This window comes from Oncorhynchus nerka, linkage group LG18, assembly GCF_034236695.1.
Source record: "Oncorhynchus nerka isolate Pitt River linkage group LG18, Oner_Uvic_2.0, whole genome shotgun sequence".
In the NCBI taxonomy this organism is placed as follows: Eukaryota; Metazoa; Chordata; class Actinopteri; order Salmoniformes; family Salmonidae; genus Oncorhynchus; species Oncorhynchus nerka.
In genome coordinates this window covers 85,226,291-85,245,269 of record NC_088413.1, presented here as the reverse complement: position 1 = coordinate 85,245,269, position 18,979 = coordinate 85,226,291, and the positions used below count along the sequence as shown (strand labels likewise).

The window sequence follows — 18,979 nt, the reverse complement described above, 5'->3', positions numbered from 1 at the left end:
ATCTATACTACCAGTCTATATAACACAGCCCTAATCTATAGTACCAGTCTATATAACACTTAGTCCTAATCTATAGTACCAGTCTATATAACACCTAGCCCTAATCTATAGTACCACTCTATATAACACCTAGCCCTAATCTATAGTACAAGTCAATATAATACAGCCCTAATCTATAGTACCAGTCTATATAACACAGCCCTAATCTATAGTACCAGTCTATATAGACCAGCCCTAATCTATAGAACCAGTCTATATAACACCTAGTCCTAATCTATAGTACCAGTCTATGTAACACCTAGTCCTAATCTATAGTACCAGTCTGTATAACACCTAGTCCTAATCTATAGTACCAGTCTGTATAACACCTAGTCCTAATCTATAGTACCAGTCTATATAACACCTAGCCCTAATGTATAGTACCAGTCTGTATAACACCTAGTCCTAATCTATAGTACCAGTCTATATAACACCAAGCCCTAATCTATAGTACCAGTCTGTTTAACACCTAGCCCTAATCTATAGTTCCGGTCTGTCCTACATGGTGAGATTATAACACCTAACCCCAATCTATAGTACCAGTCTATATACCACCTAGCCCTAATCTATAGCACCAGTCTCTCCTACATGGTGAGATTATAACACCTAACCCCAATCTATAGTACCAGTCTATGTAACATCTAGCTCTAATCTATAGTACCAGTCTGTCCTATGGTGAGATTATATTACCTAGTCTAATCTATAGTACCAGTCTATATAACACCTATTCCTAATCTATATTACCAGTCTATATAACACCTAGTCCTAATCTATAGTACCAGTCTATATAACACCAAGCCCTAATCTATAGTACCAGTCTATATAACACCTAGTCCTAATCTATAGTACCAGTCTATATAACACCTAGCCCTAATCTATAGTACCAGTCTATATAACACCTAGTCCTAATCTATAGTACCAGTCTATATAACACCTAGCCCTAATCTATAGTACCAGTCTATATAACACCTAGCCCTATATCTAAAAGTACCAGTCTATATAACACAGCCTAATCTATAGTACAGTCAATATAACACCTAGCCTCCTTGAGCCCTTAACATCTAGTACCAGTCTATGGTGAGATTATATTACTCTAGTCCTAATCTATAGTACCAGTCAGAGCCCTAATCTATAGTACCAGTCTAACACCTAGCCTAATCTATAGTACCAGTCAATATAACACCTAGTCCTAATCTATAGTACCAGTCTATATAACACCTAGCCCTAATCTATAGTACCAGTCAATATAACACCTAGTCTAATCTATAGCCAGTCTAATACACAGCCCTAATCTATAGTACCAGTCTCTGAACACCTAGTCCTAATCTATAGTAGCAGTCTATATAACACCCCTAATCTATAGTACCAGTCTAATATAATCACCTAAATCTATAGTACCAGTCTATATAACACCAAATAACACTAATCTATAGTACCAGTCTATAACACCTAGCCCTAATCTATAATACCACTATATAACACCTAGCCTAATCTATAGTACCAGTCTATATAACACAGCCTAGTACCAGTCTATATAGCTAATCTAGTACCAGTCTATATAACACCTAGCCCTAATCTATAATACCAGTCTATAAATAAGAACAATCTATAATACCAGTCTATATAACACCTTGTCCTAATCTATAGTACCAGTCTATATAACACCTAGCCCTAATCTATAGTACCATTAACACCTAGTCCAATCTATAGTACCAGTCTATATAACATCTAGCCCTAATCTATAGTACCGGTCTGTCCTTCTGGTGAGATTATATTACCTAGTCCTAATCTATAGTACCAGTCTATATAACACCTATTCCTAATCTATATTACCAGTCTATATAACACCAAGCCCTAATCTATAGTACCAGTCTATATAACACCTAGTCCTAATCTATAGTACCAGTCTATATAACACCTAGCCTAATCTATAGTACCAGTCTATATAACACCTGATGTCCTAATCTATATTACCAGTCTATATAACCTAGTCCTAATCTATAGTACCAGTCTATATAACACCTATTCCTAATCTATAACCAGTCTATATAACACCTGTCTAATCTATAGTACCAGTCTATATAACACCTCCTAATCTATAGTACCAGTCTATATAACACCTAGTCCTAATCTATAGTACCAGTCTATATAACACTCCTAATCTATAGTACCAGTCTATATAACACCTAGCCTAATCTATAGTACCAGTCTATATAACACAGCCTAATCTATAGTACCAGTCTATATAATACCTAGTCCTAATCTAGTCCCTATAGTACCAGTCTATATAACACCTAGTCCTAATCTATAGTACCAGTCTATATAACACAGCCCTAATCTATAGTACCAGTCTATATAATACCTAGTCCTAATCTATAGTACCAGTCTATATAACACCTAGCCCTAATCTATAGTACCAGTCTATATAACACAGCCCTAATCTATAGTACCAGTCAATATAACACCTAGCCCTAATCTATAGTACCAGTCTATATAACACCTAGCCCTAATCTATAGTACCAGTCTATATGACACGTAGTCATAATCTATAGTACCAGTCTATATAACATCTAGCCCTAATCTATAGTACCGGTCTGTCCTACATGGTGAGATTATATTACCTAGTCCTAATCTATAGTACCAGTCAATATAACACCTAGCCCTAATCTATAGTACCAGTCAATATAACACCCAGCCCTAATCTATAGTACCAGTCAATATAACACCTAGCCCTAATCTATAATACCATTCTATATAACACCTAGCCCTAATCTATAATACCAGTCTATATAACACCTAGCCCTAATCTATAGTACCAGTCTATATAACACCCAGTCATAATCTATAGTACCAGTCTATATAACACCTTGTCCTAATCTATAGTACCAGTCTATATAACACCTAGCCCTAATCTATAGTACCAGTCTATATAACACCTAGTCATAATCTATAGTACCAGTCTATATAACATCTAGCCCTAATCTATAGTACCGGTCTGTCCTACATGGTGAAATTATATTACCTAGTCCTAATCTATAGTACCAGTCTATATAACACCTAGTCCTAATCTATAGTACCAGTCTATATAACACCTAGCCCTAATCTATAGTACCAGTCAATATAACACCTAGTCCTTCTATAGTTGAAGTCTATATAACACCTAGCCTAATCTATAGTACCAGTCTATATAAATAAAATCTATAGTACCAGTCTATATAACACAGCCCTAATCTATAGTACCAGTCTATATAACACCTAGTCCTAATCTATAGTACCAGTCTATATAACACCTAGCCCTAATCTATAGTACCAGTCAATATAACACCTAGCCCTAATCTATAATACCAGTCTATATAACACCTAGCCCTAATCTATAATACCAGTCTATATAACACCTATTCCTAATCTATAGTACCAGTCTATATAACAGCTAGTCCTAATCTATAGTACCAGTCTATATAACACCTAGTCCTAATCTATAGTACCAGTCTATATAACACCTATTCCTAATCTATATTACCAGTCTATATAACACCTAGTCCTAATCTATAGTACCAGTCTATATAACACCAAGCCCTAATCTATAGTACCAGTCTATATAACACCTAGTCCTAATCTATAGTACCAGTCTATATAACACCTAGCCCTAATCTATAGTACCAGTCTATATAACACCTAGTCCTAATCTATAGTACCAGTCTATATAACACAGCCCTAATCTATAGTACCAGTCTATATAATACCTAGTCCTAATCTATAGTACCAGTCTATATAACACCTAGCCCTAATCTATAGTACCAGTCTATATAACACCTAGTCCTAATCTATAGTACCAGTCTATATAACACAGCCCTAATCTATAGTACCAGTCTATATAATACCTAGTCCTAATCTATAGTACCAGTCTATATAAACTAGCCTAATCTATAGTACCAGTCTATATAACACAGCCTAATCTATAGTACCAGTCAATATAACACCTAGCCTAATCTATAGTACCAGTCTATATAACACCTAGCCCTAATCTATAGGTGACCAGTCTATATAACACTGTAGTCATAATCTATAGTACCAGTCTATATAACATCTAGCCCTAATCTATAGTACCGGTCTGTCCTACATGGTGAGATTATATTACCTAGTCCTAATCTATAGTACCAGTCAATATAACACCTAGCCCTAATCTATAGTACCAGTCAATATAACACCTAGTCCTAATCTATAGTACCAGTCAATATAACACCTAGCCCTAATCTATAGTACAAGTCAATATAACACCTAGCCCTAATCTATAGTACCAGTCTATATAACACCTAGCCCTAATCTATAGTACCAGTCTATATAACACGTAGTCATAATCTATAGTACCAGTCTATATAACATCTAGCCCTAATCTATAGTACCGGTCTGTCCTACATGGTGAGATTATATTACCTAGTCCTAATCTATAGTACCAGTCTATATAACACCTATTCCTAATCTATATTACCAGTCTATATAACACCTAGTCCTAATCTATAGTACCAGTCTATATAACACCAAGCCCTAATCTATAGTACCAGTCTATATAACACCTAGTCCTAATCTATAGTACCAGTCTATATAACACCTAGCCCTAATCTATAGTACCAGTCTATATAACACCTAGTCCTAATCTATAGTACCAGTCTATATAACACCTAGTCCTAATCTATAGTACCAGTCTATATAACACCTATTCCTAATCTATATTACCAGTCTATATAACACCTAGTCCTAATCTATAGTACCAGTCTATATAACACCAAGCCCTAATCTATAGTACCAGTCTATATAACACCTAGTCCTAATCTATAGTACCAGTCTATATAACACCTAGCCCTAATCTATAGTACCAGTCTATATAACACCTAGTCCTAATCTATAGTACCAGTCTATATAACACAGCCCTAATCTACCTGACATATATACTAGTCCTAATCTATAGTACCAGTCTATATAACACCTAGCCCTAATCTATAGTACCAGTCTATATAACACCTAGTCCTAATCTATAGTACCAGTCTATATAACACAGCCTAATCTATAGTACCATTTATAACATTTGAACAATCTATAGTACCAGTCTATATAACACCTAGCCCTAATCTATAGTACCAGTCTATACTGGCACAGCCCTAATCTATAGTACCAGTCAATATAACACCTAGCCCTAATCTGTAGTACCAGTCTATATAACACCTAGCCCTAATCTATAGTACCAGTCTATATGACACGCCAGAAGAGGACTAGTCATAATCTATAGTACCAGTCTATATAACATCTAGCCCTAATCTATAGTACCGGTCTGTCCTTATGGTGAGATTATATTACCTAGTCCTAATCTATAGTACCAGTCAATATAACACCTAGCCCTAATCTATAGTACCAGTCAATATAACACCCAGCCCTAATCTATAGCCAGTCAATATAACACCAGCCCAATCTATAATACCATTCTTATAACACCTAGCCCTAATCTATAATACCAGTTTATAACACCTAGCCCTAATCTATAGTACCAGTCTATTTCATAATCTATAGTACCAGTCTATATAACACCTTGTTTCTGTAGTACCAGTTTATAACACCTGGCCCTTCTATAGTACCAGCTTTAACACCTAGTCATAATCTATAGTACCAGTCTATATAAATCTAAATTTGATTCTGTCCTGATGGTGAAATTATATTACCTAGTCCTAATCTATAGTACCAGTCTATATAACACCTAGTCCTAATCTATAGTACCAGTCTATATAACACCTAGCCCTAATCTATAGTACCAGTCAATATAACACCTAGTCCTAATCTATAGTACCAGTCTATATAACACCTAGCCCTAATCTATAGTACCAGTCTATATAACACCTAGTCCTAATCTATAGTACCAGTCTATATAACACAGCCCTAATCTATAGTACCAGTCTATATAACACCTAGTCCTAATCTATAGTACCAGTCTATATAACACCTAGCCCTAATCTATAGTACCAGTCAATATAACACCTAGCCCTAATCTATAATACCAGTCTATATAACACCTAGCCCTAATCTATAATACCAGTCTATATAACACCTAGCCTAATCTATAGTACCAGTCTATATAACACCTAGTCCTAATCTATAGTACCAGTCTATATAACACCTAGCCCTAATCTATAGTACCAGTCTATATAACACCTAGTCCTAATCTATAGTACCAGTCTATATAACACAGCCCTAATCTATAGTACCAGTCAATATAACACCTAGCCCTAATCTATAGTACCAGTCTATATAACACCTAGCCCTAATCTATAGTACCAGTCTATATAACACGTAGTCATAATCTATAGTACCAGTCTATATAACATCTAGCCCTAATCTATAGTACCGGTCTGTCCTACATGGTGAGATTATATTACCTAGTCCTAATCTATAGTACCAGTCTATATAACACCTAGTCCTAATCTATAGTACCAGTCTATATAACACCTAGCCCTAATCTATAGTACCAGTCAATATAACACCTAGCCTAATCTATAGTACCAGTCAATATAACACCTAGCCTAATCTATAGTACCAGTCTATATAACACCTAGCCCTAATCTATAGTACCAGTCTATATAACACGTAGTCATAATCTATAGTACCAGTCTATATAACATCTAGCCCTAATCTATAGTACCGGTCTGTTCTACATGGTGAGATTATATTACCTAGTCCTAATCTATAGTACCAGTCAATATAACACCTAGCCCTAATCTATAGTACCAGTCAATATAACACCTAGTCCTAATCTATAGTACCAGTCAATATAACACCTAGCCCTAATCTATAGTACCAGTCAATATAACACCTAGCCCTAATCTATAGTACCAGTCTATATAACACCTAGCCCTAATCTATAGTACCAGTCTATATAACACGTAGTCATAATCTATAGTACCAGTCTATATAACATCTAGCCCTAATCTATAGTACCAGTCTATGGTGAGATATATTACCTAGCCTAATCTATAGTACCAGTCAATATATTCCTAATCTATATTACCAGTCTAATCTAATCTAGTACCAGTCTATATAACACAGCCCTAATCTATAGTACCAGTCAATATAACACCTAGCCCTAATCTATAGTACCAGTCTATATAACACCTAGCCCTAATCTATAGTACCAGTCTATATAACACCTAGTCCTAATCTATAGTACCAGTCTATATAACACCTAGTCCTAATCTATAGTACCAGTCTATATAACATATAGTACCAGTCTATATAACACCTAGCCCTAATCTATAGTACCAGTCAATATAACACCTAGCCCTAATCTATAGTACCAGTCTATATAACACCTAACCTAATCTATAGTACCAGTCTATATAACACAGCCCTAATTTATAGTACCAGTCAATATAACACCTAGCCTAATTATAGTACCACTATATAACACCCAATCTATAGTACAAGTCTATATAACACCTAGTCCTAATCTATAGTACCAGTCTATATAAAACCTAGCCCTAATCTATAGTACCAGTCTATCCTACATGGTGAGATTATAACACCTAACCCCAATCTATAGTACAAGTCTATATAACACCTAGCCCTAATCTATAGTACCAGTCTATATAAAACCTAGCCCTAATCTATAGTACCAGTCAATGGTGATAACACCTAACCCCAATCTATAGTACAAGTCTATATAACACCTAGCCCTAATCTATAGTACCAGTCTATATAACACCTAGCCCTAATCTATAGTACCAGTCAATATAACACCAAGCCCTAATCTATAGTACCAGTCTATATAACACCTAACCCTAATCTATAGTACCAGTCTATAAAACACCTAGTCCTAATCTATAGTACCAGTCTATATAACACCTAGCCCTAATCTATAGTACCAGTCTATATAACACCTAGCCCTAATCTATAGTACCAGTCTATATAACACCTAGCCCTAATCTATAGTACCAGTCTGTATAACACCTACCCCTAATCTATAGTACCAGTCTATATAACACCTACTCCTAATCTATAGTACCAGTCTGTCCTACATGTTTAGTCTATAGCACTTAGGGACATGGGATTGAGAGGACAGGGAGAGAGAGAGAGAGAGAGAGACAGGGAGAGAGAGGGACAGGGAGATTGAGAGAGGACAGGGAGAGGGAGAGAGTAGACAAGGAGAGAGAGAGAGGGGACAAGGAGATAATGGGACAGGGAGAGAGGGACAGGGAGATTGAGAGAGGACAGGGAGATTGAGAGAGGACAAGGAGAGAGAGAGGACAAGGACAGAATGGGACAGGGAGAGAGAGGGACAGGGAGATTGAGAGAGGACAGGGAGATTGAGAGAGGACAGTGAGATTGAGAGAGGACAGGGAGATTGAGAGAGAGAGAGGACAAGGACAGAATGGGACAGGTTGAGAGAGAGAGGGACAGGGAGAGAGAGAGAGAGAGAGAGAGAGGACAAGGAGAGAAAGGGACAGGTTGAGAGAGAGTGTCAGGGAGAGAGAGAGAGAGGGACAGGGAGAGACAAACTGTCTCAGTATCTATTGGAGCCTGCATAGTGAGACCACAGGAAAGGCCAGGGGAGATGTCAGGGGTCAAAGATCAGACACGGGGTCAAGGAACTCTAGTCTGTACCTACTTTGTCAGCTCGACTGTATGTCCACCTACTTCAATTACTAAACATTTATTGGGTGATTCCTGAAAACATTGACGTGTGTCTGTCTGCAGGACTGAGTCTGGTGGAGAGTTACCCGTACGAACCAGAGGAGAGGGGCTTTGACTACGTACGCCTGGCCTACATGGCTGCAGGTGAGTGCTTACCCTGGGGGTAGATAGAGGGGGCAGCTATAGTCCTGGCCTACATGGCTGCAGGTGAGTGTTTACCCTGGGGGTAGATAGAGGGGGGCAGCTATAGTCCTGGCCTACATGGCTGCAGGTGAGTGTTTACCCTGGGGGTAGATAGAGGGGGGCAGCTATAGTCCTGTGCCTCTATCACTGCAGGTGAGTGTTTACCCTGGGGGTAGCTATAGTCCTGTGCTGTGTGTCTCTAACCAACTAGACAACCTGTCTGTGTGTCTAGGTGACTAACCTGTGTTTACCCTGGGGGTAGATAGACTAACCTGTCTGGGTCTACCCTGGGACAGCTATAGTCCTGTCTGTGTGTCTACGCTGGGACCAACTAGACTAACCTGTCTGTGTGTCTACCCTGGGACCAACTAGACTAACCTGTCTGTGTGTCTACCCTGGGACCAACTAGACTAACCCTGGACCCTGGGACCAACTAGACTAACCTGTCTGTGTGTCTACCCTGGGACCAACTAGACTAACCTGTCTGTGTGTCTACCCTGGGACCAACTAGACTAACCTGTCTGTGTGTCTACCCTGGGACCAACTAGACTAACCTGTCTGTGTGTCTACCCTGGGACCAACTAGACTAACCTGTCTGTGTGTCTACCCTGGGACCAACTAGACTAACCTGTCTGGGTCTACCACCAACTAGACTAACCTGTCTGTGTGTCTACCCTGGGACCAACTAGACTAACCTGTCTGTGTGTCTACCCTGGGACCAACTAGACTAACCTGTCTGACCCTGGGACCAACTAGACTAACCTGTCTGTGTGTCTACCCTGGGACCAACTAGACTAACCTGTCTGTGTGTCTACCCTGGGACCAACTAGACTAACCTGTCTGTGTGTCTACCCTGGGACCAACTAGACTAACCTGTCTGTGTGTCTACCCTGGGACCAACTAGACTAACCTGTCTGTGTGTCTACCCTGGTCTGACCTGGGACTAGACTAACCTGTCTGTGTGTCTACCCTGGGACCAACTAGACTAACCTGTCTGTGTGTCTAACTAGACTAACCTGTCTGTGTGTCTACCCTGGGACCAACTAGACTAACCTGTCTGTGTGTCTACCCTGGGACCAACTAGACTAACCTGTCTGTGTGTCTACCCTGGGACCAACTAGACTAACCTGTCTGTGTGTCTACCCTGGGACCAACTAGACTAACCTGTCTATAGAATAGACATTTCGTGATATGTAACTTTTAAGTTGCATTTATTTGGTCAGTCCAAAATGACTTTTTATTTCTGCCATGGAAATAAATGTATTTCCTATTACCATTTGTGGTTTCTATGCCTTTAGTTTTCCCATGTGGACCAATTTATCTGTGAATTGTGAAAAGCGAATTAATTTTCCTTGCGTATCCTTTGAAGATCGTCATGTGAAAAGATTCTGGGGACGAGCATGTACATCTTCAATATGTACCCATTGTTCGTCTTTAGGGGTTGGAGGGGTTCACCGACCACCACAGATAAACTCACTCTTCTTCGGGCCTGTTTCTTTAAACTATGATCATTTTCAACATTTTGATACCATATTTATATAATTATATAAAATAACATGCAATGAATTGTTCAGCAAGGCAAGGCAAGGCAAGGCAAGGCAAGGCAAGGCAAGGCAAGGCAAGGCAAGGCACACAGAGCTCTGCATTAACCCTCCAAAATATGATATTAAACGATGAGGGCTAATTAAACTCAGACAGTGTCCAGACAGAACAGACACATCCAACACTTGATTCATGTTATATTTAGTACCTTCTACAGATAAGACTTATTTTAGATTGCTTTTTAATTTACATAGAATGAATCCTTTTCATTTAATTTCCAGATGCAGGAGGCTTATCACTAAAAACTTCAATTAGTCTTATTAATCATTGGGACAGACATCCTGTATGGGTCCTGGTCAGAAGACATCCTGTTTGGGTCCTGGTCAGAAGACATCCTGTTTGGGTCCTGGTCAGAAGACACTCTGTTTGGGTCCTGGTCAGAAGACATCCTGTTTGGGTCCTGGTCAGAAGACATCCTGATTGGGTCCTGGTCAGAAGACACTCTGTTTGGGTCCTGGTCAGAAGACATCCTGTTTGGGTCCTGGTCAGGGTTAGGGACCACTACATAGGGGACAGGGTTAGGGACCACTACATAGGGGACAGGGTTAGGGACCACTACATAGGGGACAGGGTTAGGGACCACTACATAGGGGACAGGGTTAGGGACCACTACATAGGGGACAGGGTTAGGGACCACTACATAGGGGACAGGGTTAGGGACCACTACATAGGGGACAGGGTTAGGGACCACTACATAGGGGACAGGGTTAGGGACCAGACTTAAAGTCAACATTTACTCAATGAAATATATTTTTTAAATGTATTTATAGTTATTATTTATTAATGAAGCTGTTTTTACATAATCCGATGTCACAAAGTGTTATTCCTTGTTTTGTTTCCAGTAGATGAGGTAGGCATAACGACGTTGAACCGTTGTCTGGACGCGGCGAAGGCGTGTAACGTGGACGAGACGTGTCAGAAGCTCCGTACGGAATACGTCTCGGCCTGCATCCAGCCGTCGGCCCGCTCAGGCCCCTGTAACAGAGCCAGGTGTAACAAGGCTCTCAGGAAGTTCTTCGACCGGGTCCCTCCTGACTACACCCACCAGCTGCTGTTCTGCCCCTGCACAGGTAGGAGGGGCGGGGGGTAGTGTGGGTGTGTATAGTGTGTGGGTGTGTATAGTGTGTGGGTGTCTAGTGTAGTGTGTGAGTGTGTAGTGTGTGTAGTGGGTGAGTGTGTGTGTGTGGGTGTGTATAGTGTGTGTGTGTAGTGTGTGGGTGTGTATAGTGTGTGGGTGTGTGAGTGTAGTGTGTGGGTGTGTATAGTGTGTGTGTGGGTGTGTATAGTGTGTGGGTGTGTGAGTGTAAGTGTAGTGTGTGTGTGTGTGTGTAGTGTGTGGGTGTGTATAGTGTGTGAGTGTAAGTGTAGTGTGTGTGTGTGTGTGTAGTGTGTGGGTGTGTATAGTGTGTGGGTGTGTGAGTGTAAGTGTAGTGTGTGTGGGTGTGTGAGTGTAAGTATAGTGTGTGGGTGTGTGAGTGAGTGTAAGTGTAGTGTGTGGGTGTGTGTGTGTGTGTGTGTGTGTGTGTGTGTGTGTAGTGTGTGGGTGTGTATAGTGTGTGTAGTGTGTGGGTGTGTATAGTGTGTGGGTGTGTGAGTGTAAGTGTAGTGTGTGGGTGTGTGAGTGAGTGTAAGTGTAGTGTGTGGGTGTGTGAGTGAGTTTAAGTGTAGTGTGTGGGTGTGTGAGTGAGTGTGTGTGTGTGTGTGTAGTGTGTGGGTGTGTATAGTGTGTGTAGTGTGTGGGTGTAAGTGTAGTGTGTGTGGGTGTGTGAGTGTAAGTGTAGTGTGTGGGTGTGTGTGTGTGTGGGTGTGTGTGTGTGTGTGTGTAGTGTGTGGGTGTGTATAGTGTGTGTAGTGTGTGGGTGTGTATAGTGTGTGGGTGTGTGAGTGTAAGTGTAGTGTGTGGGTGTGTGAGTGAGTGTAAGTGTAGTGTGTGGGTGTGTGAGTGAGTGTAAGTGTAGTGTGTGGGTGTGTGAGTGAGTGTAAGTGTAGTGTGTGGGTGTGTGAGTGAGTGTAAGTGTAGTGTGTGGGTGTGTGAGTGAGTGTAAGTGTAGTGTGTGGGTGTGTGAGTGAGTGTAAGTGTAGTGTGTGGGTGTGTGTGTTTGAGTGTAGTGGGTGGGTGAGTGTGGAACTAACCCAGTCTAACCCTGTCCAGACATGGCGTGCGCTGAGAGACGGAGACAGACCATCATACCAGCCTGCTCCTACGAGGACCAAGACAAACCCAACTGTCTGGCTGCACTGCGACTCTGTAGAACGACTACGTCTGCAGGTAAGGCTGGGTTGGCTGGGTGGGTTGGCTGGGTGGGTGGGTGGGTGGGTGGGTGGGTGGGTTGGTTGGGTTGGCTGGGTGGGTGGGTGGGTTTGTTGGCTGGGTTGGCTGGGTGGGTGGGTGGGTTGGCTGGGTGGGTGGGTGGGTTGGCTGGGTTGGCTGGGTGGGTGGGTGTATGGGTGGGTTGGCTGGGTGGGTGGCTGTATGGGTGGGTTGGCTGGGTGGGTGGGTATATGGGTGGGTTGGCTGGGTGGGTGGGTGTATGGGTGGGTGGGCTGGGTGGGTGGATGGGTGTATGGGTGGGTGGGCTGGGTGGGTGGGTGGGCTGGGTGGGTGGGTGTATGGGTGGGTTGGGTGGGTTGGCTGGGTGGGTGGGTGGGTGGGTGTATGGGTGGGTTGGCTGGGTGGGTGGGTGGGTTGGCTGGGTGGGTGGGTGTATGGGTGGGTTGGCTGGGTGGGTGGGTGTATGGGTGGGTGGGTGTATGGGTGGGTGGGCTGGGTGTATGGGTGGGTTGGCTGGGTGGGTGGGTGTATGGGTGGGTGGGTTGGCTGGGTGGGTGGGTGTATGGCTGGGTGAGTTGGCTGGGTGGGTGGGTGTATGGGTGGGTTGGCTGGGTTGGTTGGCTGGCTGGCTGGCTGGGTGGGTTGGCTGGGTGGGTTGGCTCGGTGGGTGGGTGTATGGGTGGGTTGGCTGGCTGGGTGGGTTGGTGTATGGGTGGGTGGGTGGGTGTATGGGTGGGTTGGCTGGGTGGGTGGGTGTATGGGTGGGTTGGCTGGGTTGGTTGGCTGGCTGGCTGGGTGGGTTGGCTGGGTGGGTGGGTGTATGGGTGGGTGTATGGGTGGGTTGGTTGGCTGGCTGGGTGGGTTGGCTGGGTGGGTGGTTGTATGGGTGTGCTGGCTGGGTGGGTTGGCTGGGTGGGTGGGTGGGTTGGCTGGCTGGCTGGCTGGCTGGGTGGGGTGGGTGGGTGTATGGGTGGGTTATCTGGGTTGGTTGGCTAGGTGGGTTGGCTAGGTTGGTTGGTTGGCTGTGTGGGTGTATGGGTGGGTTGGCTGGGTGGGTTGGTGGGTGGGTGGGTGTATGGGTGGGTTGGCTGGGTGGGCTGGGTGGGTGGGTGTATGGGTGGGATGGCTGGGTGGGTGGCTGTATGGGTGGGTATATGCATGGGTGGGTGGGTGGGTTGGCTGGTTGGGTGGGCGGATGTGCAGCTTTGTGTGTTTGAATGTATATTTGTGGGGGTGTGTTGAGACCATACGTTTCCACAGAGTCTAGAGTTATTCTGTTGGAGGGTCCAGTTCAACATACTATACTGTTGGATGGTCCAGTTCAACATACTATACTGTTGGATGGTCCAGTTCAACATACTACACTGTTGGATGGTCCAGTTCAACATACTACTATGGTATACTGTTGGATGGTCCAGTTCAACATACTACACTGTTGGATGGTCCAGTTCAACATACTACTATGGTATACTGTTGGATGGTCCAGTTCAACATACTACACTGTTGGATGGTCCAGTTCAACATACTACTATGGTATACTGTTGGATGGTCCAGTTCAACATACTACTATGGTATACTGTTGGAGGGTCCAGTTCAACATACTATACTGTTGGATGGTCCAGTTCAACATACTATACTGTTGGAGGGTCCAGTTCAACATACTATACTGTTGGAGGGTCCAGTTCAACATACTACTATTTTATACTGTTGGAGGGTCCAGTTCAACATACTATACTGTTGGATGGTCCAGTTCAACATACTATACTGTTGGAGGGTCCAGTTCAACATAATACTATAGTATACTGTTGGAGGGTCCAGTTCAACATACTATACGGGTGGAGGGTCCAGTTCAACATACTATACGGGTGGAGGGTCCAGTTCAACATACTATACTGTTGGATGGTCCAGTTCAACATACTACACTGTTGGAGGGTCCAGTTCAACATACTATACTGTTGGAGGGTCCAGTTCAACATACTACTATGGTATACTGTTGGAGGGTCCAGTTCAACATACTATACTGTTGGATGGTCCAGTTCAACATACTATACTGTTGGATGGTCCAGTTCAACATACTACACTGTTGGATGGTCCAGTTCAACATACTATACTGTTGGAGGGTCCAGTTCAACATACTATACTGTTGGATGGTCCAGTTCAACATACTACTATAGTATACTGTTGGAGGGTCCAGTTCAACATACTATACTGTTGGATGGTCCAGTTCAACATACTACACTGTTGGATGGTCCAGTTCAACATACTATACTGTTGGAGGGTCCAGTTCAACATACTATACTGTTGGATGGTCCAGTTCAACATACTACTATTTTATACTGTTGGAGGGTCCAGTTCAACATACTACTATAGTATACTGTTGGAGGGTCCAGTTCAACATACTACTATTTTATACTGTTGGATCGTCCAGTTCAACATACTATACTGTTGGATGGTCCAGTTCAACATACTATACTGTTGGATGGTCCAGTTCAACATACTACACTGTTGGATGGTCCAGTTCAACATACTATACTGTTGGATGGTCCAGTTCAACATACTACACTGTTGGATGGTCCAGTTCAACATACTATACTGTTGGATGGTCCAGTTCAACATACTACACTGTTGGATGGTCCAGTTCAACATACTACACTGTTGGATGGTCCAGTTCAACATACTATACTGTTGGATGGTCCAGTTCAACATACTACTATAGTATACTGTTGGAGGGTCCAGTTCAACATACTATACTGTTGGAGGGTCCAGTTCAACATACTATACTGTTGGAGGGTCCAGTTCAACATACTATACGGGTGGAGGGTCCAGTTCAACATACTATACTGTTGGATGGTCCAGTTCAACATACTATACTGTTTGATGGTCCAGTTCAACATACTATACTGTTGGAGGGTCCAGTTCAACATACTATACTGTTGGAGGGTCCAGTTCAACATACTACTATGGTATACTGTTGGAGCGTCCAGTTCAACATACTATACTGTTGGATGGTCCAGTTCAACATACTACACTGTTGGATGGTCCAGTTCAACATACTATACTGTTGGAGGGTCCAGTTCAACATACTATACTGTTGGAGGGTCCAGTTCAACATACTACTATGGTATACTGTTGGAGGGTCCAGTTCAACATACTATACTGTTGGATGGTCCAGTTCAACATACTATACTGTTGGATGGTCCAGTTCAACATACTACACTGTTGGATGGTCCAGTTCAACATACTATACTGTTGGATGGTCCAGTTCAACATACTACTATAGTATACTGTTGGATGGTCCAGTTCAACATACTACTATAGTATACTGTTGGATGGTCCAGTTCAACATACTATACTGTTGGAGGGTCCAGTTCAACATACTATACTGTTGGATGGTCCAGTTCAACATACTACTATAGTATACTGTTGGAGGGTCCAGTTCAACATACTATACTGTTGGAGGGTCCAGTTCAACATACTATACTGTTGGATGGTCCAGTTCAACATACTACACTGTTGGATGGTCCAGTTCAACATACTATACTGTTGGATGGTCCAGTTCAACATACTATACTGTTGGAGGGTCCAGTTCAACATACTACACTGTTGGATGGTCCAGTTCAACATACTATACTGTTGGATGGTCCAGTTCAACATACTACTATAGTATACTGTTGGAGGGTCCAGTTCAACATACTATACTGTTGGATGGTCCAGTTCAACATACTATACTGTTGGAGGGTCCAGTTCAACATACTATACTGTTGGATGGTCCAGTTCAACATACTATACTGTTGGATGGTCCAGTTCAACATACTACTATTTTATACTGTTGGAGGGTCCAGTTCAACATACTACTATAGTATACTGTTGGAGGGTCCAGTTCAACATACTATACTGTTGGAGGGTCCAGTTCAACATACTATACTGTTGGAGGGTCCAGTTCAACATACTACTATTTTATACTGTTGGATGGTCCAGTTCAACATACTATACTGTTGGATGGTCCAGTTCAACATACTACACTGTTGGATGGTCCAGTTCAACATACTATACTGTTGGATGGTCCAGTTCAACATACTACACTGTTGGATGGTCCAGTTCAACATACTATACTGTTGGATGGTCCAGTTCAACATACTACTATAGTATACTGTTGGAGGGTCCAGTTCAACATACTATACTGTTGGATGGTCCAGTTCAACATACTACTATGGTATACTGTTGGATGGTCCAGTTCAACATACTACTATAGTATACTGTTGGAGGGTCCAGTTCAACATACTATACTGTTGGATGGTCCAGTTCAACATACTATACTGTTGGATGGTCCAGTTCAACACACTATACTGTTGGATGGTCCAGTTCAACATACTACACTGTTGGATGGTCCAGTTCAACATACTATACTGTTGGATGGTCCAGTTCAACATACTACACTGTTGGATGGTCCAGTTCAACATACTATACTGTTGGATGGTCCAGTTCAACATACTACTATAGTATACTGTTGGAGGGTCCAGTTCAACATACTACTATAGTATACTGTTGGAGGGTCCAGTTCAACATACTATACTGTTGGAGGGTCCAGTTCAACATACTACACTGTTGGATGGTCCAGTTCAACATACTATACTGTTGGAGGGTCCAGTTCAACATACTATACTGTTGGAGGGTCCAGTTCAACATACTATACTGTTGGAGGGTCCAGTTCAACATACTATACTGTTGGAGGGTCCAGTTCAACATACTATATTGTTGGATGGTCCAGTTAGAGACTGATCGATAACTTCAGGAAGTGCTCAGGTTCCTTTGATCGAATATTAGTTTTTGGTTAAAGATTTGATAACATTCAGTACCAAAAATATGCAATATGAGAAAGGGGGCAAATACTTTTTCACAGCACTGTATCTGGGGAAGAGTATAAAAATATTTTTAGAGTGTTGAAAGTCTCCAAGAGCACAGTGGTCTCCATCATTGTGGATTAGAAAAAAATATAGAACTACCCAGTCTCTGTCTAGAAATGGCTGCCCAACCAAACAGCAACCAGGCAAGAAGGACCTTGGTCAGGGAGGTGACCAAGAACCCAATGACCACTCTGGCAGAACCACAGAGTTCCTTGGCTTTGATGGGAGAACCTGCCAGAATGACATCAGTCTCTATAGCACTTCACCAATCTGCCAGATAGAAGCCACTCCTGAGAAAAAGGCACATGACAGCAGTTTGCAAAAAGACACATGAAAGACTTTGGAAAGCATTTGGCAAAAGATTATGTGGTCTGATCAGACCAACATTTAACTATTTGGCCTGAATGCAAAGCACTGTTGTCATGGAAATTCTAACCAGAAAGGAAGAGAGACTGTTGATTCTTCACACAACAACTTTTTATTATAAGATCTGGAACGGTTAACAATCACTCAAAAGGTGCAGAGTTAAGAACGAACAAGAGTTGGGTCTCAGCTTTTATAACCTTTGTCTACGTGGCAGTTTAACAGATGTGTGAGAGCCTGGTGGGAACATAGCGTACAAACAAGTCATAACGCCAGTTTCGTTACTATCTAGCTGATGCTGCTCCAGCTAGCCTATGTTATCTTCATATCACCTCACAGCTGTGCCCTTGAAAGATACGAATAGGATGGACCAAAAATTGGTCACTCTCAGGCAGCCCTTTGTCTTTGGCCACGTGACTAAGTTACACTGAGACAAGAGAGGAAAAATACTTGCTTCTTCTTTCATGACAGAAACAGACAGTGGAAATGTACAGGTTTAAGGCTTGTACAGCACATGCGCATAACAGAGTTTGTTATTGTCCCCACCATATTCCTCCCTTTTGAGACTAATTTCAACCTAATACTAAATTACAAGTAAGCATGTACGTAATAATTCATAATGTAAGCCAATTATGTCATAATCTAAGCAAAAATTCAACCAAGCAAAATATAAAACATTGTTGGAGAGGGTTTTCTTACACTAGTACATTATCTTTGTAAATGGCTTCTGTTGAGCCTCTGAGTTTTTTTTACCTTCACATGGTGCAAAACATTCTTCAGGGAATCATCATTTATACAGTTACACAGGAATACACTCTTCATCTGTACAAAGAGGACAGTCATCACGTTGACACTGTCCACAGTACAGGCGTTCAGCATCGACCTCCTGCTTCTTCCAGCAATGTGGCGGTTATTGTTTGCTGGACTCCTGTCCTGAGCCTGC

General features: G+C 42.1%; 1 pseudogene; it reads left to right on the top strand.

Moving 5' to 3' along the window:
* Positions 1-18,979, top strand: part of LOC115126862 (GDNF family receptor alpha-4-like) — a 195,720-nt pseudogene that overhangs the window by 107,383 nt on the left and 69,358 nt on the right.